This window comes from Hyperolius riggenbachi, chromosome 7, assembly GCF_040937935.1.
Source record: "Hyperolius riggenbachi isolate aHypRig1 chromosome 7, aHypRig1.pri, whole genome shotgun sequence".
Classification (NCBI taxonomy): domain Eukaryota; kingdom Metazoa; phylum Chordata; class Amphibia; order Anura; family Hyperoliidae; genus Hyperolius; species Hyperolius riggenbachi.
Window position 1 is genome coordinate 278,535,461 of NC_090652.1, and position 19,340 is coordinate 278,554,800.

Below are 19,340 nucleotides of genomic sequence, written 5' to 3' on the forward strand. Positions count from 1 at the left end.
TTCCTGACAACTCAATTGGGGTGCCAGGCTATGACCTCCTCCGTGCAGACCGCGACCAAGCACTGTCTGGGAAGACAAAAGGCGGAGGCGTATGCTTCTACGTTAACTCCACCTGGTGCTCCAATACCACCACTCTCAGTATATCATGCTCCCCTGATGTGGAGTTTATAGCCATAAACTGCAGGCCTCAGTATTCCCCCAGGGAGTTCACCTCAATCGTATTGTTTGGAGTCTATATCCCTCCGGACGCAAACACAAAGAATGCCCTGAGTGCACTCAGCGACAGCATCATCAAGTGGGAAACTGCCTTGCCAGAGGCCCTTTTCATCATCCTGGGAGACTTTAATAGCGCAAACCTGCGTCAGGAGCTGCCCCGCTTCAAGCAACACATATTGTGCCCCACCAGGAACAGCAACACCCTGGATCATTGTTACACGACCATCAAGAATGCGTACAAGGCCACCCAAGGTGCTGCACTGGGGAACTCGGACCACAACCTAATCCACCTGATCCCCACCTACAGAAGGCACCTGGAAACTACAAAGCCCGCCGTAAAGATCGTAAAAAGGTGGACAGCCGAGGCTAAGACGGAGCTACAGGCCTGCTTCGATTGCACTGACTGGGCGGCCCTAGAGGCACCCTCCCTGGAGGAATGGGCAGAGAACATCATCTCCTACATCAGTTTCTGCGAGGAGATGTGCGTTCCTTCAAGGACCTTCAAGATCTTCCCAAACAGCAAGCCGTGGTTTAACAGCAAGCTGCGCCACCTCCGGAAAGTCAAGGAGGAGGCACACAAGCACGGAACCCCAGATGAGTTCAGGGATGCAAGGAACGCTCTGAATCGGGAATTGCGGGTTGCGAAGAGGGCCTACTCTGACAAGCTGGGCCACTTCCTCCAGTCAAATAACCCACGCGAGGTGTGGAAAGGCCTGAGAGCAGCCACGAACTTCAAACCACCCCCCCAGCATGCGACCCCCAGCACCCCACTGGCTGAGGAACTAAACAAGTTTTACTGTCGATTTGAGCACCATCCCAAGCAGCTGGCCAACCCGGCACCCTTGTCAAAGCCCTCCCCGCAGGTCAAGGGTGACCTAGTGCAAATCGAGGTCCAGGAAGCAGATGTACTTCGTCATCTCCGCAGTCTCAATGCCAGGAAAGCAGCCGGCCCAGACGGGGTGTCGCCAACTTGCCTGAGAACCTGCGCGGACCAGCTGGCCCCCACGCTCATCTCCCTTTTTAATAGGTCCCTGGCGGAAGGCAGTGTCCCCTCCTGTCTCAAAAGGGCCACAATCATACCGGTCCCAAAAAAGCCAGGCAACACAGAGCTCAACAACTTCAGACCTGTGGCCCTCACCCCCATAGTCATGAAGATCCTCGAACGTCTGGTCCTTGCCCACCTGAAGCGCCTTGCCAGCCCCCTCCTCGATCCACATCAGTTCGCATACAGGGCCAACAGATCCGTGGACGATGCCATCAACATCAGTCTGGCGTACATCACGGAACACCTTGAAAGACCAAACTCCTACGTAAGAATCCTGTTTTTGGACTTCAGCTCGGCATTCAATACAATCTGCCCAAACATATTGATCGACAACCTGGCACATCTTGGAGCCGGCACCACACTCTGTGCGTGGGTAAAGGACTTCCTCTCAAACAGGACACAACGGGTGAAGCTCGGCAACTGCTTCTCCAGTGTGAGTATGACCAACACAGGTGCTCCGCAGGGGTGTGTTCTGTCACCTCTCCTGTTCTCATTGTACACCAACAACTGTACCTCCTCCGCGGACTCCGTAAAGGTCATCAAATTTGCGGACGATACCACTATCATTGGGCTCATAGGGGAGGCAGGGGAACACGAGTATCGCAGCGAGACTGAGAGAATCTGCAGATGGTGCGAAGACAACAAGCTCGTCCTAAATGCAGCCAAAACAGTGGAATTGAGCTTGGACTTTAGGAAACACCCCCCCACACAACAACCAATCTTCATCAACGAGATTGAAGTGTCCAGGGTCCCCAGCGTTAGGTTCCTGGGCACAACCCTAACGAGCGACCTAAGGTGGGCGCAGAACACCACCAAAATCCAGAAGAAGGCTCAGCAGAGAATATTCTTCTTGCGCCAATTGAAAAAATTTGGTATGCCTCAGAAGCTGCTGACCAGCTTCTACACTGCCACTATTGAAGCTACCCTTTGCTCTGCCATTATCGTGTGGTATGCAAGAGCAACCGCCAGTGACAAGTACAAGCTTCAAAGAGTTATCAGCTCAGCAGAAAGGATCATCGGCTCTCCCCTGCCGCCGCTAGACATCCTCTACACCACCAGAATGAAAACTAGGGCTAGCAGGATCTCCCAGGACCCATCCCACCCAGGCTGCGGCTTCTTTAAGCTCCTCCCATCGGGCCGACGCTACAGGACCACCCGCCCTAAGACTAACAGGCGTAGGGACACCTTTTTTCCCCAAGCAGCCCTCCTGCTGAACTCCTGCCTCCCGTCGGTACGCCAGTCGCTCAGGCCAACTTAACCAATCAGCCTGGTCAAGGCACTCTGGAGCCCGGGCCTGTAAAGAACCCAGCTATTACCCTGGTGCTCTACTTGGCAGAGCTGTACTCAAGGTGCGGACTCTTGAAATTAACTTACTTATCCATGAGCTGCACAATATCCAAACACGGAAGATTTCTGCTCGAAGCAAACCGTATATTGCATTGCATAGACCGTTAAAAAATGTGTAGGCACTGACTGTCTCGTTGTACTATTGCCTGTCTTGTCTGTATTATTGTTGTATTGTTGTATTATTGCTATTTTTTACGACTGTCCCGCTTGTTATGTTCATTTTGTTTATGTCACTGTCTATTGTCTGTTGCCATTGCCATGTGAACCACAACCAATTCCGGGTTCGACCTCGGTCGCACTTGGCGAAATTTCTGATTCTGATTCTGAACACCCTGGTGCGAATGAGGTGAACAACCTTGGGCACAAGTTAGACGGGTCTTGGCCGAGGTGGCCGGTCTGGTTACCTCTGTTGATAATGTAGTTTGTGCAGGGCTGTGGAGTCGGAGTCGTGGAGTCGGAGTCGTGGAGTCGGGCAATTTTGGGTGCCTGGAGTCGGAGTCGGGAAAAAATGCACCGACTCCGACTCCTAATGAATTTGTAACTGTAATTAAAATAGAAAATTTTATAAAATGTTCTATTTCTCAGATAATAGTCATTAAAAATAATGTATATATACAGTATATATACAGTAATAGCTGTGCTTAGTCCACAAAAATGAAATAAACCAATCAAAATTAGTTACTTGTGCTGCTTCAATAAAGCAGTCCCCGTATTTTTAAGGTCAGATATACATATCTGATTGTGACTGTATATATGATGTGTACACAGGAATCTCTTATATATACTAAATAACATCTATGCTGTAAGAATAAAGCCTGATGTGTAGCTGTGTCACTTAGAGGGATGGTCAATGAGATGGAAATAATTCTGCATTGATGCTGATTTATGCAAATGTATGCACTCCCTTTGCTGATAAAATCAAATAATTTGATATGTTGTTAAAATTTGGTTTGGTGACTACAAATTAAAGGGTACCTGAGACGGATGAAAAGTAAAGTTTTATACATACCGGTACCTGGGGCTTTCTCCAGCCCCCTTCAGGCTAATCAGTCCCTCGCTGTCCTCCACCACCCGGATCTTCTGCTATGTGTCCTGGTAAATCAGCCAGTCAGCGCTGTCCGGCCGCATGCCGCTTCCACAGCCAGGAACATTCTGCACCTGCGCAATAGTGCTGCACAGGTGTAGTATGCTCCTGGCGGCGGAGTGTGTGCATGCGCACTACGCCCGACTGGCTCAAGTACCTGGACTCATAGCAGAAGATCCAGGTGGTGGAGGAGGACAACGAGGGACTGATTATCCTGAAGGCGGCTGGAGGAAGCCCCAGGTATGTATAAAACTTTAATTTAATCTGTCTCAGGTTTACTTTGTTACACAGTAGTACTATACTCTACATATGCACTCCCCACAGAGCTGCAGGGACTCCACTGAGTATGCCTAGGGCCTGGTAGATGTTCTTTGTTCCGGTCTGTACCTTTTACAAGTACTCTTACCAAGGACTAGTTTTAGTCTAAAGGGAATAAATATAGTAGTCTACATATCCTTCTCACTTCAGTTGTCTTGTAAAATTCCTAAGCGTTGGCAGTTAAGAGACAAATTTCATGTTACATACTTTTAATCAACAAAATTGTAATATGCAAATTAGAGGAGTCGGAGTCGAGGAGTCGGAGTCGGAGGAATCCTAAACTGAGGAGTCGGAGTCGGTGGATTTTTGGACCGACTCCACAGCCCTGAGTTTGTGTACAGCAGCTCCTGACCTTCCTTGGCGCTTTGGTGAGTGATCTGTTTTGCAGATGGACAGCCGAGAGCACTTTGCTCCCCACTCACCTCGTCCTCCCTGTGCCGCTTCATCGTGTGTCGCTCTATGGTGCGTCACTCCCTGCTCCGTCAGCACCCTTCATAGCAACAGAACCCATCACTAGCCTGCAGGCTAGCGACAAACATTCACCGCCTCGATCCCACACTGTCACCCAAAGCATTGAGTCCCGATCCCTGCCAGGCAAACGTCCTCATACAGGTGTACAAATCTTAAAGGACAACTGTAATGGAGAGATATGGAGACTGCCATATTTATTTCCTTTTAAGCATTGCCAGTTGCCTGGCAGCCCTGCTGATCCTCTGCCTCTAATACTTTTAGCCATAGACCCCGAACAAGCATGCAGCAGATCAGAGGTTTCTGATATTAGCTTAGATTAGCTGCATACTTGTTTCTGGTGTGATTCAGACACTACTGCAGCCAAATAGCAGGACTGCCAGGCAACTGGTATTTTTTAAAAGGAAATAAATATGGCAGCCTCCATATTCTTCTCACTTCAGGTGTCCTTTAAAGTGAGGGAAAGGAACAGTTTAGGAACTGTAGAGGAAATAATAATAAAATCACTGTTTTTATTTTTTAAAATCTTCATTTATAAATGATTTAGTCAGTGTTTGCCAATTGTAAATTCTTTCCTCCCCCCGATTTACTTTCTGACATTTATCAGATTGTGAAATCTTTATTACTGGCAAGTGATCTCAGAATGTTAATTTACTGAAAGTTCTAAAGCCAGTAGAAAATATATATGGGCTCCGCATTATAAATAGCTTAGGCTAAGGTGAAGTGGGTGGGGCTACATACAAGTATACAGTAATATATAGCTATAGGAAGTATTTGATGCTGGAGATTTAACATAAAGGTGGGTATCCTGAATAATTTACTGCATTCTTCTATGTGTTGTTACAGTTCGGTTACCACTATTCAAGGCAAACATTATTATCATTATTTAGCATTTATATAGCACTGACATCTTCCGCAGCGCTGTACAGAGTATCTTGTCTTGTCACTTAAGGGCTGGTTCACACTTGGCAATTTTTCAGCGCTTTGCTGATATGGGAGGAAACCGGCGTGCCTAGAGGAAACCCACACAGACTCGAGGAGAACATACAAGCTCTGTGCAGATAGTGCCCTGGCTGGGATTCTAATTAGGGACCCAGCGCTGCAAGGCGAGAGTACTAACCACTACGTAACCATTAATTATTAACACTAGAGTACCAATAAAGAGCTAATCTTTCTTGATAATTTCTGTAGACAGTCTGCCAGCACCCTGTGACCATGCGGGCCCAGCCAAGCTACATGCACTAGAGAAAGGGGAGGGGTTCACAGCAGGTTAAGCCCAGAACACAGTGGACAGGAGCTACATACAGAGTAGATGAATTGGGACCACATCAAGGATTACATAACAGTAATGGGCTGCCTCTGATGAACCCTCTGAGGAAGAGGTGTGTACAGTGAAACGTACGTCGGACGCTTACAGCTTTTCTACCATCAAAAGTGTAATTTATGTCCAACCCTTTACTTTGCAAAGTGTAACACCTGCTTAGCATCTAGTATTACTACCAGTTTTACATTATACCGGTGTCTTCAGACTTATGCCAAACAGGACAAAAAGCAGATCCTGGCTGGTAACACTTCCCTTTTAAGCCAGAATAAGAGATAAAGACTATGACATATGCACAATTATTTTCTCCAAGTGCCTTAGAGGGACAAACCACTGAAAAATAAGAGACAAGGAAATGCTGATAGCCCAAACGTGAACTGACCCAAACCACCACCATAAATGGTCCTCTTTGCTGAAGAATTTGAGGTTTGCCTCGAGGAACTGAACGCTAATCCTCTTCGGCCTCTGAGTTGACAGTGAATTCGAGCAACTACCATCCGAGGTCATCACGCTGGTTTGCAACAAAGATACCAACGAATTCTATGAATGGAAGCTAAGTCGCCAGAAGCCAACAGACAAAGTCACCAACACAAACTGGGTGCTGAGACTTGTGAGCAAACAGTCTACCAAGGTAAAGCATGTCACTTTATGTGAAGAAGACTGGAGGTCCAATGAACCTTAAGAACCGGATAGGTCAGCAAACAAGACAAGAATATGCACTATGATTGGGGGAGGTTTCCGATTATGTCAGCTACAGTCACGTCTTCCAAAAGGGGCTAGTGTAAAACATCCTCTACACCAATCAAACAGTTGTCCTTTAAAGGGCCACTATCGTGAAAAGGTAGGCAGTTAAAATCTGACACAACCGACAGGTTTTGGGCCAGTCCATCTCCTCATGGGAAATTCTCAGCAGTGGCGTAGCTATGAAGATGTTGGCCCTGGTGCAAGTTTTACATTGGGGCCTCCAAGCACGATATACGTAGCAATTGATACGGCACGCCAAAACCATTCAAGGACAACCGCAGTGTCAGAAGTGCAAGAAGGGGATGGGAAACAGTGTATTAATGATCACTACTATTCAAAGCATCTATATAAGTGCATATTATCCGCACAGGACCAATAAAGAGCGAATACTGTGGTTGAAGGTGGGCCCCTCTGGCCCAGGGGCCCTGATGCTGTTGCAACCTCTGCAAACCCTATTGCTATACCACTGATTCTCAGGGCTTTCTTTGTTTTCAATAGCATTTCCTGAACAGCAGTTGCAAAGGCTAACTGACAGAATAGTGTGCAAGTAAGTAGAGAGGCCGGCTGGTATCTTACTATTTTGGCAGTTAAACTGCTGTTCAGGAAATGCTGTTGAAAATAAAGAAAACACTGAGAAAACCCCATGAGAAGATGGATTGGCCCAAAACATGTCAGTTCTGTCAGATTTTAACTGCCTACTTTTTTCGCGATAGTGGTCCTTTAATAAAGCATAGCAAATTTAAAATATATATAAAAACAACACCAAATTAGTATGTTAGCAAACCTCAGTGAGCGTTTGTAGAATGCCAAACTACAGTAAATCACATACACTACAAACATTTTGTAAACAGGAGTAAAGCACTGTAAAGGTGTCCATACATCAAAAGATTATGGGCATATTCGACAAAGACAAATGTATCTCTAATCTCTTTATTGCAGGATAAATGTTTCTCTTTTGACTACATAATGACCGCTCCACATGCATGGGTGTAGCCGCGGCGGCAGCCTCAGGACCGCCTAACGCCAATTGGCGTCAAGTCCTGGGGCTGCAGTTTGCAGGTGATCGCGTGCAGGCCGCGGGCGCATCTCCTGCTCGGGAGACGGAGCTCCGCCCTGCCTTCAGTCTCCGAGAGTAACCGCCATCTATTTACATGGTACAGCGCTGCGATCTGCAGCAGCGCTGTACTGGGGACAGCCGTGTGACACGTCTGTCCTCCTGGGACATTAGAGAGCAATCGGCTCTCATAGGCAGAAGCCTATGACAGCCAATCGCCAGGATTGGCCGGCTGGGGGGAGGGAGGGGTTTGTGAAAAAAAACATAGTAAAAAATAATAATAAAGTAAAGAAACAAATATTTATAAAAAAAAAATAATAATAAACACTGGGGGAGCGATCAGACCCCACCAACAGAGAGCTCTGTTGGTGGGGGGAATCACTTGTGTGCTGTGTTGTGCAGCCCTGCAGCTTGGCCTTAAAGCTGCAGTGGCCAATTAAACAAAAAATAGGCTGGTCTTTAGGGGGGTTTGGCACTGTGGTGCTGAAGTGGTTAAAGGTTATTATGCTGTTGCTTATTTTTTGGAGCGACGTTCTGAGTTCAGATCTGCTTTAAAGTCACTAAAGCTATCAGTATGTGTAGCCACCACAAAGGGAACATTCCTTGCAGAGCCCCCCAGGAGCCACTACGCTCTACTCATATACATACCAACTTTCCACTGTGAAAAAGTCACCCCTGACCTCTTCCTGCTGTATAAAGGGAAGCGAACAGATATTTGTAGCCTCATTTCTCCAGCCAATGTCACCCTATGTCCTTTTGGAGCAGATTCACAAATTCACTATGAATGCATTTTGCAGGAACTGATCTTTTGCAGATACTGATCTTTTGTGTCTGTACAGCATCTGTGTGTGCAGCATCTTGCAAAGGTTTTATCTGATGGGGAGTGCAGCTCCATAGAATAGACTGTGTAGGTATGGCTCTCATACTACATGGAAGGGGGTAAAATTGGTCTAATGCTGGGAATACACAATGCGATCCGGCGGCTCGATTAGCCACCGGATCGACTCCCACCGCGTCCCTGCGCTTCCCCGCGTGCGCCCGGATCGATTCCTGCTCGTCTCCGCGGGCGCTCCTTATCTTCCGAATGTTTTCTTACCATTGTCCGCCCCCGCGAAGATCGAGCGCAGAATCCATCAGCAGCTCGATTGATAGAAAAAAAAACTTATCGGGTATGCCCAGCATAAGATCTTTCATTTATCTTTCAAGTGTGTACACACCATTATTGTCAACAGAATTTAAATACATTGGACACACTGAGTAGGAAAGCTCTCATACTACATGGATGGATAACAGTAATATTTTTCGGCTACATGTAAGACGTACACACAATTATACCGATCATATATGGCTTTTGAATACTTAGAATCATAAAAAAAAATCACTTTAGAAACAATTACTAATTTTGAAAGACATCTGAGGTGAAAATAAACTAATGAGAAAAACAATTGTATCTATCCTCAGTCTCCTAAAAATGACTTTTTTAGATATCCCACAGTTTTATTTTATATTTAAATCTAGTTTTTATATTTTTACTGTTTCATTGTCTCTGCTCAATGACACATTCAATAAAGTATGTCAGAGCTTAAATCTATGAATTATTGAAACTTTTTATCTCCTTCCTGCTCTCAGAAGCCATTTACCAACAGGAAAGTGTTTTAAGGGGTCCATACACTGGTCAATTTCAGCCTTCGATCGATCGAAAATCGATTTCCTCTCGATTGACCGATCGATAGATTTGCAGCCAATTTCAATCTTTTTGATCTATCTGACAGGATGGAAAATCTAGGGCGATCTGCTGCTGGCAGCAGATCGATGGCCCATGAAGTTGCATTGGATCTAATGGTCCAATAATGCATTTAGATCGATTTTTAATATTTAAATTTCATTCTGAAATCTATTGGAAATCGCTTCCTAGTGTGTGGCACACATCAGATAGATTCCTGTCAGATTAGACTTGACAGTCATCTGACAGAAATCTATCTGATGGTCGAATCTGCTGTCAATCTATAAGTGTATAGGCTGTAATAATACAAGGGCGATTTTTTGAGCGGTTAGGGAGCGTTTGAAACCGCTAGCGTTTTGTAAAAATGCTCAGCTAATGTTAATGGATGGGGCAACTTCCACTGGAGTGAAAAAAAATCACAAACGCAGGACATGCAGCATTTTGAGAGCGTTAATGTAAAGTTAATGTCAATGTAAAGTATATAATCCCTGGCGTAATCGCTCATCAAAACTTTGCACGGAGCGATTTTGCTAGCGTTTTGAAGTTACTGCACACTGTAACAAAATTAAAATTTTAAAACTGAAAGGACCAGACTTTAAAACGCTAATTGCTAATCGCTACACAACCGCTGGCAAATTTATACACTTTTTAAAAAGCGCTCCCTAAAACGCTCATGAAATTGCTTACAAACTGCTCATACAAAACGCTAGCAATTGCGATTATCGATAGCGTTTTTTAGTGGGTTCCAGGCCTCAGTAAGGGTTATGCTATAGTCTAACCCAGTCTGACCCAGATAGAAACTGTCACTTGCATACCTGATTAACTTTTTCTGGCAGAGAAAGAAAAAAGAAAAAGGGCCACAGCCTAGGTATTTGTGTGCTAGGCGCTGTACATACCAATGTCTATCTCCTATTTCTTATTTTAGTACTCCTTTTCGAAAAATAATGATTTGGGCTTTATCCTGCGCCCTTTTTTTCACAGCGCCTCTATTTCATGCACGCCTAATTGCCACATCCTCCATTACTACTAAAGAGGACCAGAGTGGATAAGCAGGAGATAACCGCCCCAGTGCCCAGCAGACACAGTGCCAACTGTACTAAGCCTAATGGCCTATACACACGCCTCTATATTTCACACGCTCTGATCTATATTTACAATAATACTGTCCCCACCTTTGTAATGTTTTTATATATTCCACTTGCATCTACAGCAACATTAAAAAGAGCACATGTGACACTGTTTCCAATCAAAAACTTTTCCTCAATTATTATCTGAAACCTGATTGGTCAGTCAGGGCAACCACAGCACTGTTGCTTCAGTGTTGTCTGCTCTGGATTAATCCACCCCTTTACATGCATTTTACAGGATTTTTCACACTTCAAGACAACTGAACTGACCTAAGAGGGCTATGGAGGCTGCCATATTCATTTCCTTTCAAACAATACCAGTTGCCTGGCTGTCCTGCTGATCTCTCTGGCTGCAGTAGTGTCTGAATAACACCAGAAACAAGCATGCAGCTAGTCTTGTCAGATCTGACAATATTGTCAGAAACACCTGATCTGCTGCATGCTTGTTCAGGGGCTATAGCTAAGGCCTCGTTTCCACCATAGCGAATCCGCATGCGGCGACGAGATGCGGATTCGCTTGTTACACTGAAGTGGCCGGGGCTGTTTCCACATGTGCGGCGTGCGGGAGCGATTTGGCAGCGGGCCAAATCTGCACGACGGGACCCACCGAATTCGCCTGCGTCGGGAATCCGTGCGAATCGCCGCTAATGTATTTAATAGTAAAAACGCATGCGGTTTTTACATGCGTTTTTACCCGCGATTTTGCGTGCGATTTCGCACCTTTTTCAATGTTATTTTGCCCTGGCAGTGTCATGGTTAATTTCGCATGGCACCCTGCCATGCGAAATCGCACGCGAAATTGCGGGTAAAAACGCATGCGGAAACGCATCCGCATACGTTTTTACAAGCGTCGGAATGCCGGCGAAATCGCGTCGCAACAGTGGAAACAAGCCCTAAAGGTATTAGAGGCAGAGGATCAGCACAGCTACCAGGCAACTGGTATTGCTTAATAGGAAATACATATAGCAGCCTCCATATCCCCCTGGCTTCATTAGTCCTTTTATGCTGGGAATACACGTTACTTTTTTGCGGAGAATCGTTCCGATAGATGCCTTCGATGATAAAATTCCGACATGTCCGATTCTCCGCTCAATTCTGTTCCGCTTGATTTCTCATAGAAGTGAATGGAAAAAAGATAAGAAAAACGAACGGAAGAGAATTGAGCAGAGAATCGAATGGCTAATAGATAGCGTGGAGAATCGAACGCAAAAAACGTAACGTGTATTCCCAGCATAAGAGCCCTTTTACACTGCAAATCGCAATCATGCTGGGGTTCTGATTGTGATTTGCAGCTGTTTGAAAGTGCAATTTCCAGTGCGTTGTATCCGATTTTTCATACAATCGTTATATGTGGTGCAATTTTCAGGAAATGAGGGGGTGAGGCTTCCAGCTGTATAGGAAAAAAATTGCATATTACACTCCCATAAAGTATACCTAATAGTGCAATCGGTAAAAAACTGCAGCAGGCAGTGCGATCGCGCTTTGGTAAAAATCCCAACCAATGCAATCGCCACGCTGGAAAAGGAGCACAGCGATTACAGTGTCACGGTGCCCCAGCGATTTACCAAATGCCAGGAAAGCGTATGCAATCTGATTTTTGGAAACGCACCTGGTGGAAAAGGGCTCAGTAAGAAAGTAATTTTGACCCACTGGATAAGAGCAAACTTCCACGGAAACCCAGCCTAAAACTTTCAAAAAGTTTTTACACACAAAAATACAAATGGCAAGCTCATCAAGGTAAATATTATGACAATTATTTTAGCTCCACGCTGTTATGACTTTACTAACTTTTTTTTCATTGCTTAATTATAAGTTGTGAGCCCCTTTCAGGGACAACAAAGTGTGTGATTCAACATGCTAAGAAAAAGAAAAAAAGCACTGCGTCAGATGTAAACAACAAGAACAATAAAACTAATAATACAAAGAAAAAAGTGCTGACTCTTCCAATGTCATTGTTTGGAGAACTCTGAGCAATAGAAGTAGCCTTTGAGGTTCTGTATACACACAACAATCTATGTACTGCGTGTGTAGGTGTGCGCCCATGTGTGCATAATACACACACAATCATGGTTTATTAATATTAGTATTTATATTGCACCGACATCTTCGGCAGTACTGTACAGAGTATATTGTCTTGTCACTAACTGTCCCCAGAGAGGGTCACAATCTAATCCCTACTATTGTCTATGCAGTGGCGTAGCTAAGGAGCTATGGGCCCCGGTGCAAGTTTTACATGGAGGCCCCCCCAAGTACTCTATACATAACAATTGATACAGCGCACCAAAGCCTGCCAATGGCAACTACAGTGTCAGAGGTGCAAGAAGGGGATGGGGAACAGTTTGTTAAGGATTACTACTATTCAAAGCATCTATACAAGTGATTATTACCAGCACAGGACCAATAGAGAGCTAATACTGTGATAGAGGGTGGACCCTTCGGGACCCTTCTGGCCCAAGGGCCCCGATGCGGTGGCTACCTCTGCACCCCCTATTGCTACGCCACTGAGTCTATGTCTATTTCATAGTCAAGGGCCAATGTATGTATAGTGTAGTGCATCGTAGTCTAGGGCCAATTTAGGGGGTAGCCAATTAACTTATCTGTATGTATTTGGGATGTGAGAAGAAACCAGAGTGCCCGGGGGAAACCCACAATAACACAGGGGGAACATACAAACTGCTTGCAAATAGCATCCTGGCTGGGTTATAAAAATGTTCAAATTTCCACAATGTCAACAAATTTGTCTCAATCTGCAAAGTACACAACCTATAACTACTGAACTTTCTCATGTTCCGATACATCCTAAAATTTGATGACAATTCATAATTGTTTAGTAGTACTGTCGTTACAGGACTACTTCCTACAGACATCTCTTTGCTTTATTTTCCAATTCCAAACATATTCTACCAAATAACTGACACTTCTGTGCACAAATCCAAATATTATTCAAAACACAACTAAGCTCAACAAGAATAATGATCATCAAGTGGGACCAAAATCACTTGTAAGACATGTTGATACCAAATATTGAAAGGACTACTTAACAGCGAACAAACAAACACTGATGACTAAACAATTCAAATGTAAAAGTAAACAGGAATGAAAATATTCTCAGGCTTGTACATTGCTGCAGGCCATCAGTACTGACACTGTTCTGAGCTTGTGGTTTTCGTGCGGCGTTACACCCCAACAAGCCTGGGAAGCAAAAAAAAAACTGTGGATAAAACCAATTATTTTTCTCTAACAACTAAACAGTTGATCTCAAATGAAAGCAATGTGAAGTGCGTAGGTATTTCTCTGCAACAAGGTGCAATCACCCCATTCTTCAGCCAGCAAGCTATACCCCTAACTACATAAAAAAGACAATAAAAACAGGAACAAAAAACTGTGCAGCTGAAACACAAAACTGACATTGTACCCATAAATATATATATAACGCTAAAGGTTCAGAAACGGTTACACCAAGCATCAGAGGGGTAATATTCTGCATTACACCCCCTGCCACATCAGTCACATGACCCCTGACCCCTCCAGGCTGTCACCTGCTGCCCCCCTGCCTACAACTTTATACAAACTTTTTTTGAACTGTGCAAAGTTCTACAAAGTGCAGCCCCTCCCCTGTAGAACAAGTGTTACATTCAAGAAGCCAAGCTATTTTAGGCTCAGGGCTGAAGTTTATATTTAAGGAGCCAGAAAGAAAGAGAGAGCCTGTCTGACATCTAGAGAGAGACTAGTTTATAATGACTAGTTTAGTGGAGGAAGGATGGAGGCTACTCACCCTGTTAATCCATGGCTGGTTGGCTGGGCTGGTGATGGGGGTGACACAGAATCCAGCAGCTGGGAGTCCCCTGCCTGTGTATTGTGTATATTGTGTGAGCTCTGCAGCCAGCCAGCTCACACTGAATACATCAAGCACACAACAAGAGGGAGCCTGATCTTACAGCTCCCCAGCAGCCAATGGCCGCCCACTGGGTGGGACCAGGGAGGGATGTGGGGACTGGGATTGGAGGATAGACAATGCCAGTCTGCCCTGCCCCCCTGTCATCTGCTGGGGAGAGGGGAGGAGAGGAGCTGATCAATTTCATGTTCAACTGCAGGACATCATCAACTCATGGAAAGTTTACTGTATACAGAGCCAGCAGGAGCCAGGGCAGCACAGAGCAAGCAGGGCTGCACACACAGAGACACTGCCATTTACAACAGGCCAGCACTGCCACACACAGGCTCTGCCAGCCAGGTACACAGAGCTGGCATTAACCAGGGCAGCACAGAGCAAGCAGCAGCCAGCACTGCCACACAGGCTCTGCCAGCCAGGTACACAGAGCTGGCATCAACCAGGGCAGCACAGAGCAAGCAGCAGCCAGCACTGCCATACAGAGACACTGCCAGGTACATAGAGCTGGCATCAACCAAGGCAGCACAGAGCAAGCAGCAGCCAGCACTGCCACACAGGCTTTGCCAGGTACACAGAGCTGGCATCAACCAGGGCAGCACAGAGCAAGCAGCAGCCAGCACTGCCACACAGAGACACTGCCAGGTACATAGAGCTGGCATCAACCAAGGCAGCACAGAGCAAGCAGCAGCCAGCACTGCCACGCATGCTCTGCCAGGTAAACAGAGCTGGCATCAACTAGGGCAGCACAGAGCAAGCAGCAGCCAGGGCTGCCTGCCACACAGGCTCTTCCAGGTACACAAAGCTGGCATCAACCACAGCAGCACAGAGCAAGCAGCAGCCAACACTGCCACACAGAGGCACTGCCATGTACACAGAGCTGACATCATCCAGGGCAGCACAGAGCAAGCAGCAGCCAACACTGCCACACAGAGACATTGCCAGGTACACAGAGCTGGCATCAACCACGGCAGCACAGAGCAAGCAGCCAGGGCTGCCACACAGAGGCACTGCCATGTACACAGAGCTGACATCATCCAGGGCAGCACAGAGCAAGCAGCAGCCAGCACTGCCACTCAGAGGCACAGTCATGTATACAGAGCTGGCATCAGCTAGGACTGCCACAGAGGCACTGCCACGTGCACAGAGCTGGCATCAGCCAAGAATGCCACAGAGGCACTGCCATGTACACAGAGCTGGCATCAGCTAGGACTGCCACAGAGGCACTGCCACGTACACAGAGCTGTCATCAACCAGGAATGCCACAGAGGCACTGCCACGTACACAGAGCTGGCATCAACCTGGACTGCCACGTACACAGAGCTGGCATCAACCTGGACAGCCACAGAGGCACTGCCATGTACACAGAGCTGGCATCAACCTGGACTGCCACAGAGGCACAGCCACGTACACAGAGCTGGCATCAACCAGGAATTCCACCGAGGCACTGCCACGTACACAGAGCTGCCATCAGCCAGGAATGCCACAGAGGCACTGCCACGTACACAGAGCTGGCATCAACCTGGACTGCCACAGAGGCACTGCCATGTACACAGAGCTGGCATCAAACTGGACTGCCACGTACACAGCTGGCATCAACCAGGGATGCCACAGAGGCACTGCCATGTACACAGAGCTGGCATCAGCTAGGACTGCCAAAGAGGTACTGCCATGCATCCAGAGCTGGCATCAACCAGGAATGCCACAGAGGCACTGCCACATACCCAGAGCTGGCATTAGCTAGGACTGCCACAGAGGCATTGCCATGCATCCAGAGCTGACATCAGCCATGACTGCCAGATGGTCTCTGGGGCTGTGCCATGTACACAGAGGTGGCATCAGCAAGGGCAGGTGTAGAGCAAGCAGCAGCCAGGACTGCCACACAGGCTCTGCCATATACACAAAGCTACATGAGCCAGGACTGCCACAGAGGCTCTGCCTTATACACAAAGCTGCATGAGCCAGGACTGCCACAGAGGCAGAGGTGTAGCTGGAAATCACACAATGTGCATAACACAAATGCCCATAGCAATGCCAATATGAAAAATAACAATGAAGGTCTCAGTGCTCATCACACTTCTACGGTGCATTGAGGTTTGCAGGTAGCCATTTATGCACAGTTCATGTCCCTCTACTACAGCATTTGATGCAGACCCAAACTAAAAACTGTTCATACTTGCAAAATAATTTAATTAAATTGTAATATAAAATCCTTAAGCGTCTTTTATTTATTTTATTTTTTTATAAGTGTAAACATCCATTTAACTAATTACAGGCTGAAGCTGCTCCCTCCAGGGCATCCTGTTGAGGCAAGGATCCTGTTGCATGCTGGGACAACTACTCGGGTTCCCAAAATCGCAAACACAAAAAATTTGAAAAAAATCACACTTCTGTGTTTGCACATATCATGCATCTGGAGTTTGTGTCTTTCATGTGTTTTGTGTTTTCCATGCATTTTTGTGCATTTTGCGTTTTTAAGGATGGCCATTTTTAAAGATGGTGTTAGGCAAAAATTGATGCAGCAACCCATCTATTGGCATGGTGGTGTAGTGGAACACACACACACATAAAAAAGGACGCAAGCGTCTAGTGGATTAATTGGGTGCTGCCTTAGGCGCTAATGCAAAATATCGGGAATTGGGCGCCACACCAGAAATTTGGGTGCCCGGTAAATAGGGGGGAAAGGGTTAGGCATTAGGCAGGCAGTTTGTGCAGGGGGGTTAAGGGTAAGGTAGGCGTTAGGTAGGTAGCCTATACGGTGGGTCGGGGGGGTTAAGGGTTAGGTAGGTAGTTTGTGTGTGTGTGTGGGGGGGGGGTTTAAGGGTAAGGTAGGCATTAGGTAGGTAGCCTGTACGGTGGGGGGGGGGGTTAAGGGTTGGGTGTTAGGTAGGTAGTTTGTGTGTGTGTGGGGGGGGAAAGGGTTAGGTAGGTAGCCTGTACGGCGGGGGGGGGTTAAGGGTTGGGTGTTAGGTAGGTAGTTTGTGTGTGTGGGGGGGTTTAAGGGTAAGGTAGGCGTTAGGTAGGTAGCCTGTACGGTGGGGGGGGGTTAAGGGTTGGGTGTTAGGTAGGTAGTTTGTGTGTGGGGGGGTTAAGGGTAAGGTAGGCGTTAGGTAGGTAGCCTGTACGGTGGGGGGGGGGGTTAAGGGTTGGGTGTTAGGTAGGTAGTTTGTGGGGGGGGGGTTTAAGGGTAAGGTAGGCGTTAGGTAGGTAGCCTGTACAGCAGGGGGGGGGGGTTAAGGGTTGTGTGTTAGGTAGGTAGTTTGTGTGTGTGTGGGGGGAGGGGGTTAAGGTAGGTAGCCTGTACGGCGGGGGGGTTAAGGGTTGTGCGTTAGGTAGGTAATTTGTGTGTGTGGTGGGGTTAGGTTTAGGCAGGTAGTGGGAGCGGGGGGGGGGGGTTAGGTTTAGACATTAGGGACATAAAGTGTGTGGGAGGGTGGAGGTTTTTAGGCAGGTGGGGGGGAGGTTTAGACTGTGAGCTCCTCTGAGGACAGTCAGTGACATGACTATGTAAAAGAAAGGAAAAACACAATCGAGAGCCCCCAATAGTGTATTATTGATGATAAAGGAATGCCAAGGTAGCAGCAAATAGAAATACACTCACAAGTATGGGTTGCCGGGGATATTAGGCCTGTCCCCACTCAGGCTAAAAAGTCACTCTCTGTAGAAGGAAAGAACAATAATTGCAATGGAAACAGAGGCGCCAGCAGAGTAAAAATTGATCATAGGTAAAAACAGATAAAAGTTTGGGGGGCAAGGATGGACTTACCTCCCCAAAACCAAACACAACCACTATGTATGGTTTAAACAAGATTTAATTCGTACTCCAGAATAAATGCAACACGTTTTGCGGGTCTCTAGCCTGCTTCCTCAGGCAATAATACATGTAGGAGTAACTCAGAAGTTGTGTAGCCAAGTACAGCGCCTCTGAGGCGCTGTACTTGGCTACACAACTTCTGAGTTTCTCGTATCTATATTATTGCCTGAGGAAGTGGGCTAGAGACCCGCGAAACGCGTTGCATTTGTTCTGGAGTACAAATTAAATCTTGTTTAAACCATACATAGTGGTTGTGTTTTGTTTTGGGGAGGTAAGTCCACCCTTGCCCCCCAACCTTTTATCTGTTTTTACCTATGAACAATATGTGCTGGCGCCTTTATTTCCATTGCAAGTGACATGACTATGTACTCTGTAAAGTGCTACAAAAGATGTCAGTGCTATATAAATACATAATAATAATAATATGGTAAGACATGAGACTATGCCTATGGTAGGATTAGATTGTGAGCTCCTCTGAGGACAGTCAGTGACATGACTATGTACTCTGTAAAGTGCTTCGGAAGATGCTTTATAAATACATAATAATATGGTAAGACATTAGGCTGTGACTATTTTAGTATTAGACTGTGAGCTCCTCTGAACACAGTAGGGCTCGTTCACATCTAGGGTGTTTTGCGTTTTCTTTTCAGCTCCCGCGATTTTAAAAAACGCCCTAAAATTGCTTGTGCAATGAATCCTTATGGGATAGTTTAAATCTGAGCGTTTTGTTAGCTTTATGCTCAGCAAAGCGCTGCCTGTACCATTTTTAGAGCGATTTTGCTACAATGTAAGGTATAAGAAAAACGCAAAACGCTCACAAAATCGCTTTGTGTGGCGATTGCGTTCGCGCTTTTAATAATAAATACATTGTATTTTTTTCTTTTCCAGGTCAAATAGTTCACTTCCTGACTTGCGTCAGGAAGTAAAAAAACAAATTTCTCTGCAAAAGCGCTCTGAAAAGCAACGTATCAACAAAATCGTAGTGCGCAGGTAAGCGCTGGGAGGGGGCAACAAAATCTATCACAAAATCGCAAAACGCTGGCATTTGCGATTTCGATTTCAGATGTTAACAAAGCCTAAGTGACATGACTATTATGTACTCTATAAAGTGCTGCAGTAGATGTTAGTGCTATATAAATACATAATGATATGGTAGGACATTAGACTGCGACTGTGGTAAGGATTAGACT

General features: G+C 46.1%; 1 protein-coding gene across 1 annotated transcript in view; it reads right to left on the minus strand.

Moving 5' to 3' along the window:
* The window catches only part of LYPD6 (LY6/PLAUR domain containing 6), a 104,013-nt gene extending 89,669 nt beyond the window's left edge, over window positions 1-14,344 (minus strand). The window contains exon 1 of the mRNA XM_068245838.1: window positions 14,223-14,344. The gene's annotated coding sequence lies outside the window, so the exon portion shown is untranslated. The remainder of the gene's footprint in view (window positions 1-14,222) is intronic.
* Between the last annotated feature and the right edge of the window lie 4,996 nt (window positions 14,345-19,340).